At 46.6% G+C, this 12169-nt stretch overlaps 1 long non-coding RNA gene across 1 annotated transcript; it reads right to left on the bottom strand.

The window, feature by feature from the left end:
- Positions 1 to 277: 277 nt before the first annotated feature.
- Positions 278 to 1603, bottom strand: LOC147481702 (uncharacterized). Its single transcript, XR_015205785.1, has 2 exons — positions 1423 to 1603; positions 278 to 1320 (listed from the first exon to the last, which is right to left on the bottom strand). It is a non-coding gene; the product is annotated as an uncharacterized LOC147481702 (long non-coding RNA).
- Between the last annotated feature and the right edge of the window lie 10566 nt (positions 1604 to 12169).

Here is a 12169-nt window from a genome sequence, read left to right as displayed (position 1 = left end):
ACCATTAGAACTCCGCCTATACTGTCATTTGATTACCTACGAGACCGTTTCCATTCTTTTTATTTCTTTTTTTCGATAATGTGAGCCACCAAGAGAAATCAACATTCAACAACAGCATGACCATTTAAGAAAGGGTTTCTCAAGAAGATTGTGAGATAGGTATTAGCAATAAGAAAAGCATGTTAAGTATGGACTTGTTATCTAGCATGGGAGTATGGTTCATTAGCTCAGGGTTTTTGGTTTCCTAAATTAGATTGGAAACTAATAACTAAATTAGTTAATTTTGGAAACCAACTTTTTTTTTTCCAAAATAAGCTAGGGTTAGGCAGACCTCATAGGCATCTTCCTCCACTATTACAGTCAATGGTCTAGTAGAGGAGTTGAGAAATTACAAAAATTACAATTTTTCACAAAGACCCGCAAGGTAATCAGCTCCCTATTACATTCCTTGTATACATGGGTGAAGGACACATACTCAAACGCACTCACAATATTTTGTATGGCCTGAACAAGGTCCTCGCAAAACCAGAGAGGTTTTTCAAGCTTATTAATAGCCTGGATGGCTCTCTTAGAATCTGATTCGACTTGTACTTGCTTGATCAACATGTTTTCACAAAGTATCAACCCGACTTCTATGGCCTTAAGCTCTTGATAAATAACAGACTCTAGGCCTCCACTCCCATTCAATCCAGCAATCACACCACCTTCCTCATCTTGAATAATTACACCATGCCCGGACCCTTTAGGTGCCACTGAACCATCTGCATTTAATTTTGCCTTGCTTGCCTCAGGCTTATTCCAAGCTGTTTGCTTTTGAACTGGTGTGTTCAGACGAATCTGCAAGCCAATGGATGAGAGCAGTGTCCTCATGTCAGAAGAATCAGTCAACTCAGGTAGAATCGTCTGCATATAAGCCTTAAAGTCCCTACACAACTTGCGAAAAACCACTGCCACTGGTTTGGACTGATTTTGGAACCTCTGTGCATTTCGCTCCTTCCAAATTGCATCGGCCACAACACAAATATAGACTTTATACACTTCATAGATAGGACCATGTCTTCTACATAGTCTGAGAATAGATGACCATTATTCTCAGTTTGCATTGCGAGAATCAGTCGATATATTAAGCAAGTGCTTGATGTTTAGAAGCAGCTCCATGGAATACGCATACTCAAAAAACCGATGCTTGGAAAACTCCCTGCTACTTCTGCAAAGGCAGCACGAAGAGTGATTGAGGATCTTCTTGGAAACCAACTTGTTCACAAACATCCTTGGTAATTGGGTATATATCCCATATTTCTTTGAGAAGTATTAGAGTACCTGCAAATTGTGAGTGAACTCTGTAAATTAAGAGTGTTATTTGGTGTTTGTGTGATCTTTAAAAACATTGATTTCAAAATTATAGGAAGAAAATATACGCACAACCAATTTTCTTATGACTTATTCCATTGTGCTTCTTCTTTCGTGCTTTCTCCTATTTTCATCCAAACTAGTGAATCCAAAAACAATACCAACAATACCACCACAAGCATCTGAGACGATAAAATATATCAGAAAGAACTAGCAAACGGGAGGACGTTTGACCACTATCTGTTGGCCCTTCAATGGGGGCTGTGGTGGTAGGGTTTGCGACATAAAGGGTCAGAGGTAATATGGGCCCGATTCAAGCTGCAGTAGTGGAAGCCGGGGTGTAGAGGATCAATCGTAGGATGGGCCCAAAGCATGATAGTCGGAGAACTCGGGAGTATGGTATCGGTCCGCGGTCTCGTAGGTGTGCGGTAGAAACCCTACATGTGGAAGAGGAGTGAGCAAGGGATGAGATGACAGGTGGACGACTACGATGAAAGACAAGGGGTATAAAGAGAATAGTGAGAGAGAGAAAAAGAGGAGGAAAAAAGGAAAAACTAGAGAGGCTAGGGCTAGGGATAGAGAGAGGTACCCAAGAGCTCCAATATTTGGCGTTGTCTGTGGGGACAGATCAAAATAACTAGAGAAATGTCAACAAGGGTGAAGAGAGGAGTAGGAAGACCGAGAAAGGTGGTGGTTACAGAGGAGGGAGAGTCACTGAGGAGTGACATGGGATAACAAGGCGGGGAAGAGACCACATCATCGGTTTTAGAGGGAACAAGGCTGTTGCATGAGGAAATAGCGAGATTGAGGGAAGAGAATGACGTGCTTCGGAGGGAGAAGGAGACCATAGAGGAATCTGAGAGAGAGTTGTCGGAGAAAGAGGAAGAGGGGAGGTCGAACCTAGCAGATAATGCGGTGGCTGGACTCACGAAGGAGCAAGTTAGGGAAATGATTGCTAGTGACCTGAAGGTGAATCTGGAGCAAGCCAAGGGCGTATGTGGAGCGGCGAACCAAGTGGTGGCGGGGCTAAACCGCAATCCGTTGGCTGACGCAATTTGGAAGTCCGAGGTTTCAAAGCGGTTCAACCAGCCCAAATTTGAGAGGTATGATGGGAAGGGAGATCCAGTGGATCACATCCACCACTTTCTACAGCAGATGCCATTATGGCAAGAACCTCAGTATGATGGGCTGCGATGCATGATGTTCCCCGCAAACTTAAAAGGGGGGGTCTGATTGGTATTACTGGTTGCCGTCGAAGAGTATAAACAACTTTCAAGAGTTAGAGCAAGCTTTCATAGACCACTTCATACATTAGAAAAGGCGGGTAATAGATATTGCGGCTTTGTTCAATGTAAGACAGAGATCCGCAGAGTCAGTGAGAGATTTCTTGTGCAGATTCAAGGTAGAGACATTGAAGGTGGAGAACTTAAACGAAAGAACCGTGGTGATAGCGTTTGAACGAGGGTTACGCCCGGGAACAAGGGTACATGAGTCCGTAGCCAAGAACAAGATCGCGACATTACAGGATCTATACCCGAGGATTGAGAAATATATAAGGTATGATGACACTATGCAGAAAGAGATGAAAAGGCCGGGGAAGGCAGTATTGTCATTAGAAAGAAGTGAGGATCACAGGAGATATGAGGCATCAGACAGGGAAAGCAGTGGGTATCGTGGGTACTCATCGCGGCCCGAAAGGGGCAGAGAAGAAGTCAGGAGGGAGAACAGGGAGAGGAAACCTTACTGTGAAGTGGAACAAACACCGTTGAACAGGCTGCTGAGTGAGATATTGCCGCTGATTCAGAATTTGCAGGGGTATGAAGGGCCGCGAAACAAGCCAGTGGAAATGCAAGGCAAGCCTTATTGTGCCTACCATCAAATACAGAACCATGAGACGAATGATTGCTACGCGCTGAAGTGGCTAATACATAGGATGATAGGGAAGGGATTGCTGAAGGAGTTTACAACGGGGAATGAGAAAGCGGAGCAGGTACCAAATTAGGGAAGGATACTGGGAACGATCAACGTGATTTTCTGTGTAGAGGTTTTGAGTCATAACGCCCACCGAGATAAGATAAGACGAACCGCGAGCATCCAGCAAGTCAACGAGGCATCAGGACATTCGCGGCCAACTCCATGGTCCGCGAATGGAAGGGGGACCATACTGTTTACTGATGTGGACCTCAAGGCGGTCAACTCCCCGTACGAGGACGCATTGGTAATCACGGTGGCGATGGGTAATTACATGGTGAAAATGGTACTAATTGACTACGGCAGTGCCGTGGATTTGTTGTTCAGAGGGACAATGGAGGAGATGAAGATAGACAAGAAACAATTAAGACCCTCGCAGACAAATTTATACGGGTTCAATGGAAGCATGACTGAGCCTTTAGGAGAGCTCCAACTCCCTGTGATAATGGGACCGGTGACAGTGTTCTCTTGATTCAAGGTGATGGATGCTGATTCGCAGTATAATGCCATTCTAGGGAGGCGGTGGATTCACGAGATGAAGACAGTACCATCCACTTACTACCAAGTGATCCGATTTCCAATTATAACCGGGATGTATGAGGTTCGTGGCGATTAGGTGACGGCGAAGAATAGTCATCAGGGGACAGTAAAGAGGTTGGTCTGAGGGGTAGAAGGAGAAACCTCAAACCCAAGGAAGAGGCAAGCATAGAAATTACATTGTGCCTCTGTGGAGGGGGAGGCGGAGTCATTGGTGGGACCAAAGACCCTCGATGAGATCAAAATAGTGAATTTGGGGACGGGAGAGGAAGAGAAGTTTACGTTAGTAGGGTCCAGTTTACCTGATGAGTGGAAGAGTAAGCTGGTACAGTTCTTGTCCGAAAATAAGGATGCCTTTGCTTGGGTAATTGAGGATATCACTGGATTAGACCCAGGTTTCGCATGTCACCGTTTGCACATGAGGGAAGATGCTAAGCATATGAGACAAAAGATGCGAAACATTAGGTCGAAGTATGCTGAGGGAATTCACGAAGAGGTAGCAAGGTTGAAAGGAGCTGGAATAATACGAGAAGTGGAATTCACGGACTGGTTGTCTAACATCATCGTGATACCGAAAAAGAATGGAAAGGTACATATGTGCATCGATTTTACAGATGTTAACTCAGAGTGTCCTAAAGACAGTTACCCCATACCACGAGTGGATGAGTTAGTGGACTGAACGGTGGGGTTTAAAATATTCTCGTTCATGGACGCGTCGATGGGGTATAATCAGGTCGCGATGTACGGACCGGAACAGGAGAAGACGCCCTTCGTAGTGGAAGGGGGTACATATTGTTATACGAGGATGCTGTTCGGTTTGAAGAATGTCAGGGCCACTTTCCAGCGGTTGGGAGAGAAAATGTTCGAGAATAAGATCTGAAAGGGAATTGAAATATATATAGATGACATGGTGGAAAAGAGCATGTCAGAGGAAGAACACTTGGAGGGCCTAAGGGAGACATTTAGCATACTGTGGACACATAATTTAAAGTTCAACCCAGAGAAGTGCACATTTGGGGTGACCACAGGGAAGTTTCTGGGGTACATTGTTACTCGTCGGGGGATAGAAACCAATCCCGAACAAATACGATCGCTAATAGAGATGCCCTCTCCTCAGAATATTAAAGAGGTGCAGCGATTAGCGGGAAGAGTCGTAGCATTGAACAGGTTCATTTCGAGGTCCTCAGACAAATGTAGGCCACTTTATCAATTATTAAGGAGTACCTCGAACTTCGTTTAGACGACTGAATGCGAGGAAGCGTTTCAGGAACTGAAGGGCTATTTGGGCAAGGCGCCTTTGTTATCCCAGCCAGAATAGGGAGAGAGGTTGTACCTATATCTTGGTATTACAAAGTACGTAGTAAGTTCAGTCCTCGTCCTAGTGGTTGATAGGTGTATGAACCCTAAAAATCTCCTCTCTAAGATCTGTCTCTTTTTCCTTTTTTACTGTTTCTCCCTACTTTCTTTTAGCGGCCTCATTTTTTCTCTTCCCCTCTTCTTCTTTTTATATCTCCCCTCCTCATCCCCTTAGCCGTCCACCTGTCTCCTCATCTCATGGATCTCCTAGCTACCGTACATATGCCACATCGTGGTCTAGGGTTCCGCGGTACTGATCCCGTACTCCTCTTTTCCTTTCCTTATGTTGCCTCCTATCCTCTGCTGCTGACTTAGTCCAACTTTCAGCACTATGCCACTACAAATTCCCCTTCTCGACTCCGCGGTCCTGGTAATGGATCCGAGGTCAAGAATTTTCATTTTTATTCTCTTTCCCCTGCTCATGTCACCTTTCCTCGATTCGCATGTGATGGGACTACACTCATCACGCGCGTTTTCAGCCGCCCCTCGAACTTTGCGTCTCCACGTGTCTCACTCTGGCTGGATTGTCTTCTCGACTCTTCGATTTTCTCAATCTCCCATAATTATGCTTCTGTCCCTCCTCTATTTAAACTTCTTCCCCACTCTTTCTTCTCACTTCAACTTCCCTTGCTCCTTCGGTTTTCTCTGCTCAGCCTCCTTACCTTTTTTTTTTTTTTTTTTTTTTTTTTTTTTTTCGCTTCTACCATCTGCATTAGTCGTCTCCGTTTCCTTGGTGACTCCCTCACCCCTCCAGCGTACTCTTTGGTTTCATCTTCTCCCTTTGGTAAGTTTTTATTTTCGTTCTTTCTCTCTTTTGTTGGTTCAGTGTTTTTGTGGATTCTATATTTTGCATCTGTTCATCATCCTACTCCATGTCGGGCTCCGAAACTAGTGGCTCTTCGTCTTCCTCGTTAGACCGCGTGGCTTCTCTGCCCGCTCCCGCCCCTGCTGCGGTTCCCTCCACCTCCGGCCGTCAAACCACTTTACTGCCACCCCCTTCTAGATGCCGTATACCTAATTTGACCGCAATTAGGACTGCCTACGACATTCCGGCCGATATAGTGCTGGAGCACGTGCCGTCTGTCACCCATTATCCTCATCTGGTTCTCCAGAGACTAGGGTATCTTGTAGTTACTATAGGACAGATTATCGCCGGTCTATGACTTCCTCTCACTCTTCTCGACGTTGAGGTGTGTAATCACTTCAACATTCTCTCTTGCCAGGGTATAGGGAATTTTTGGAGGATTCAATATGCCGCTAACTCGTACAACAAAACCGGCAAACCTAAAATTACCAGCCGCGACATCTATTCCCAATATTATATAAAAACCAGTACCAAAGACGTCAGTATCGGGTACCAATCCTTTTGTGTAAGCCCTCGGAAACAACCTTTTGTACTCCACGTCACCACCTCTGACAAGGTGTGGCACCACTACCCGTTATATGTGTCAGGTCGATTTCTTTCTGTAGACATTCCTTCCGATCTAACTCACCCACTTCGCCTTCATAAAACGCGGTGAGTGTCTTATCTCTTCCTCTCCCTTTCGGCATGCTGCTCTTATGTCGCTAATCCATGTCTCCTCTTTGTTTTGCAGGTTGGCGATCAGATTCCAAGTCTCGAATCTATTCGGGCATCACTTGTCCCATATTCCAAAGGCTTCGCGAACTCGGTCCTGCACAAGCCGACCGCCTGGGTATCCATCCAACTACTGCTACTCCTCTACTTACATTTCCCCCTCCCCACAACTTCAGCGGGTTCCCCGCTCCATTTTTTAGACCTCCTCCTCCCAAAGAACGACGACCTCGAGCTTCCCCTCCTCCCAACAAAAGGTCTCACACACGTTCCTCCCGCCGTCATCCTCACGACACTTCCTTGTGTTCCCCCGCTTCTCTTGAATCTCCCGATCGCACCCTATCTCTGACTCTAGACGACATTCCTTCCTACCGCTCTATTGCAACTTGGGACGATCAGTACACTTCCCCCTCTTCTCCTCCCGACGATATGGATGTGCGTAAGCAAAAACTGTTCGACAGTGAGTCTGATGAAGATGAGGTGACGGAAGTTCCCTCCCATGAAGTGCGGGCTTCTGTTGACCAGCCCCTCTCCAAGAGGCAGTGGACTACTACCTCTGAAGAGCCCGCCCCTGTCGCAAACATCTGCATCTGAAGAACCAACTCCTACCTCTTCACCCCCTCATCAGGTTGCACCCTCTCGGGCTGGCAAATAACCAGTACCGCCCACCGCTCCGACATCTGAACTGGTAGCTGTAGAGGATTTCTATCCCATTTTCAATGTGCGCAACCATCGAGTGTCTATAGCGGATTCAGCCCTGGACAATGCCGTCGTTGCCTCCTCTGTATTCTATAATGCTCATCTGCCGAAGGATATAGCCTATGCGGACGGGGGTTCGTTTGACCAGCACCGCACGTTGCTATACACCAACTGGGAAAGGGTATCCCTCTCTTTCTCTCTCTTTTTTTTATCTACTCTTCTTTGATTCTAGGTGAGCCTGGACATTGGATGCCCTATTCAGTGCCAAAACCAAGGTGGCCTCCCTGGAGAAAGAACTCAACGGCCCTACTGGTCTAAAAGATGCCTATGCCGGCCTCCAGTCTGATCTAAAAGCTACCAAGCTGGCCAAACTCTGGGTTCAGGATGAACTTAGGTCCGCGGAATCATCCCATCAGTGATATATGGACTCTGTCAACGAACGTTTGAATATTTAAAGGGAAGAGCTTCTTCAGCACCACCAGCTCAATCTGGATACCCTCTCTCAACAACACCGTGAGGCCTTGGATGCCCTTAATCAGCAGCATCTGGATGCTACCGCCGAGCTAGTAAAGTAGCATGACGCAGACATGGTTATACTCCGCGACCGCTTCAAACTACTGGCTGACAAGAGGTGGCCAAGAAAATTCAGGAGGAGCATGTGCGACTTATTCAGGAAGGAAGGCTTCTCCCTGAGCAACCTGCTATCCTAGTGACTGAATCTCGAGAGATCGCCATGGAAGAAACGCCTGCCTCCGAGGTCCCTCCTGAAACCCCTGTGACCGAAGAACCCACCCTCCAGGCAGCGGACCCTGATGGGACACCCGTTGCTACAGATGAATCTACCAAGGCTCCATCCGATGCTGATCCCATCACGGCCCCCATTGATGGAACTACCGAAGAGGCTCCTGTTGCTGAACCCGCTTTAGAAATGCTTTAGAAACTTACTGTATGAAAACAATGTCACCCCATCACACTCTGTTATTTGTTTCGCTCTTTGTCTTGCGATTGTCCTTTTTCTTTGCTACCATTTTGTTAATGACCATGATGTTTGATTTTGCTCAGTGTGAATATTGCCTTGTATCTCATGAATTTATCTGCTCGTTTGAATTGTGAAGCATCATCCCCTATCCATCGTAGCAACTATAATTAGGCTCTTGCCCTCTCTTTGTTAGGCGGTGCATCCTACCTAGGCATTCCTCATTGCCCATGTGTCATTTACATATTTTGTCTGTGGAGGGCTCATCCCACTCCACGAGCTCTGTAATCTAAGGATGTCTGCTGGGGCAACTCAGCTTCCCCTAGGTCCAACTTTGGCCTCGTGTCAATGAAGGTCTCATCCCCTCTTTTTGGTCTTATGTCAGTGAAGGGCTCATCCCCTCCGCTGTCCTTTTCATAGGTCTCTCTCTTTGCCCCATGTGTAGTGTATGTCTTTCATCCACGGAGGGCTCGTCCCACTCCGCGGGCTCCACATTCTCAGGAAGTGGGTAGGGGCAACTTGTCTTGCCCTCAGACTCAACTTTGGCCTTGTAACTGCGGAGGGCTCATCCCCTCCGTGGTTTCTCTTAATGCTTGATTTCCATGCCCCAGGTGTAGTGCATGCCTCTCATCCGCAAAGGGCTCATCCCACTCCGCGGGCTCCATGGCCTTTTGAAGCGAGTAGGGGCAACTCATCTTGCCCTAAACTCACCTCTGGCCTAATACCAACGAAGGGCTCATCCCCTCCGTGGTCTCTCTAGTCTTGTGAGACAAGTAGGGGAAACTCATCTTGCCCTAGCTCGATTCCGCCATTGTGTCAGCGAAGGGCTCATCCCCTCCGCTGTCTCTCTCTGTGCTTAAATTCCATGCCCCATGTTCATTTTGGACTGCTGCCCTTACGCATGACATTCTTTTCTCAAAAGTGTCGTTGTATTATATATTTACATACATCCTCAAACTCTTGCTCTAGATCTTCATTACATTCAAGTGTGAAATCTTTTTAACATCCTCACATTCCAGGGCTTCTTTATCACTTTGCCTTCCTGTGTCCGCAATTTGTAGATGCCTGCTCCTCCCATATCTACCATAGTATAAGGTCCCTCCCAATTTGGACCCAACTTTCCATCTGTCTCCTTCCTGGTACTAGGAGTCACTCGCCGGAGCACAAGGTCACCTACTTGGAATTGCCGCGGTTTGACCCTCTTGTTGTATTGTCTTTGCAATCGGCGGTGATACTCCTATAACTTTATACAGGCTGTGTCTCTTCTCTCCTCTGCCAGATTCAGGTCCGCTGCCAATATTCTCCAGTTTGATCCATCCTCCACAGCCTTTGTTCGTGTAGTAGCTGCCACCATCTCAAAAGGGATCACGGACTCCATGCTGTAAGTTAACGAAAATGTGGTCTCCTGGGTGGACGTCCGAGGTGTGGTCCGATAGGCCCAAAGTACATGATTCAACTCATCTACCCACGCACCCTTCCTGTCTTCCAACTTCCTCTTAAGGTTGTTCATAATAGTTTTGTTGGATGATTCTACCTGTCCGTTGTCCTCGGGATTGTAAGGGGCCGAGAACCCCTGTTTCACCTTATAAGCCTTCAAGAAACCAACCACCTTCGCTCCTGTGAATTGAGTTCCATTATCTGCTATGATGGCATACGATAGTCCAAATCTGCAGATAATATTCTCCCATAAGAACTTGACTACTTGTGCCTCCTTCACCTTTTGCAAGGGTACGACCTCAACCCATTTCGTGAAATAATCAGTGGCCACAAGCATGAATCTCCGTTTGCCACTGGCCATGGGCAACGATCCCACTATATCCATTGCCCACATTGCGAATGGCCTTGGGCTTGAGACGTTATGCAATGGTTCCGTGAGGGCGAAGATCAGCTTGGCAAACCTCTGACATTTGTCACATCTCTTAGCAAATTCTATGACATCTCTTTTCATATGGGGCCAAAAATACCCCTGTGTCAACAATCGGTGTGTCGTAGTTCTTCCTACGGAATGGCTCCTCGCATTCTCCCTCATGCAACTCTGCCAGCACCTCATTTGATAACCTCGGACCTAATCATTTTAACAGAGGCCCATTGAAGTTTTTTCGATATAACTCTCCTTCTAGCAAAACATATATCTGAGATGTCTGTTCCCATCTTCTTCTCTCCTTCTTATCTGTGACTTCCTTTCCCACTAAGAAACGCTTAATCGGATCCATCCAACCCTCACTCTCTTCCGCGACCTGACAAATTTCTCTTGCATCCTCAATACTCGGTCTCTCCAACCTTCTCACTCGTATTGTCCTTTCTTCCGACTCGGGAATTGCGGCCACTATATATGCCAGAGCATCGGCATGTCTGTTCTCTCCGCGGCCCAAATGAAGGAACCTGAGTTTTGTGAATTTTGCAGATCATTTGCGCAGCACATCCAAATATCTTGCCATCCTGGGGCACCGGGTGGCGAACCCTCCATTCTCAATCGGAGTATACTGTCAGCTCCTTCACTCCCAAATCTTTGGCCATTCTCAATCCCGCTATCACCGCTTCGTATTCCGCTTCATTACTATATGTTGCGAACCCTAGTTTCATGGTTTGCTCTATTATGTTATTATCAGGTGTAACCAACACGACTCCTATGCTGCTGCATGCATCGGTAGCCGACCCATCCGTGAATACCCTCCATCCATTCCTCTTATCCCACGGGTCTAAGAGGTCTGGTTTTCCCTCCCTCTCTGGTTCCATGACCATTTTCTCTCCCCACGTGGGATCCTCTGCTGGAAACTCTTCCAGAAATTCAGCCATTGCCTGCGCCTTTTCTGTGGTTCTTATATGATATTGTATGTCATAGGAACTCAGCATCACAACCCACTTCAACATTCTACTAGAGGTTTATGTCTTCAGTGCTTGTCTCAGGGGCAAATTCGTTACCACCACCACCACATGTGACTCAAAATAAGGTTTCAGCTTCAAGGTTGAAAAAACTAATGCCAAGGCATACCTCTCAATTCTACTGTACCGCATTTCTGCGTCTAATAATGTCTTGCTCTGAAAATACACCGGTTTCTCCATCTTGTCTACCACTCGGACTAGAACTAAGCTAACTGTGTATTCCATGGCCCCCAAGTACAAGTGCAACTTCTCCCCCATCTCGGGTCGTGACAACAAAGGCGCTTTGCCCAATATTTTTTCAATTCCTGAAATGCCTCCTCACACTCCACGGTCCACACAAAATCTGGTGTGCTCCTTAATAACCTGTACAGCGGTCTGCATTTATCGGATGACTTGGAAATGAATCTATTAAAAGCTGCGACCCTTCTTGCTAACCTCTGTACTTCCTTCACATTCTGCGGGGACGACATCTCTACCAAAGACCTTATTTGCTCGGGGTTAGCCTCGATCCCCTATGAGTAACAATATAACCCAAAAACTTTCCTATAGTCACCCCGAATGTACACTTCTCGGGGTTCAGCTTCAAGTTGTATTTCCGTAGTATCCCGAAGGTCTCTCTCAAACCCTCTATATGTTTCTCTTCCGACATACTTTTTTCCGCCATGTCGTCTCTATAAATCTCAATTCCCTTCCGAATCTTGTTTTCGAACATTTTCTCACCCAATCGCTGGAAGGTCGCCCCTGCATTCTTCAAACCAAACGACATCCTTGTATAGCAGTAAGTGCCGCCTTCCACCACAAACGATGTCTTTTCCTGGTCTAGC

The sequence above is a fragment of the Coptis chinensis genome, chromosome 8 (genome assembly GCF_015680905.1).
Source record: "Coptis chinensis isolate HL-2020 chromosome 8, ASM1568090v1, whole genome shotgun sequence".
Lineage (NCBI taxonomy): Eukaryota > Viridiplantae > Streptophyta > Magnoliopsida > Ranunculales > Ranunculaceae > Coptis > Coptis chinensis.
The sequence above is the reverse complement of the archived record's forward strand: the minus strand, read 5'-3'. Positions and strand labels throughout refer to the sequence as shown.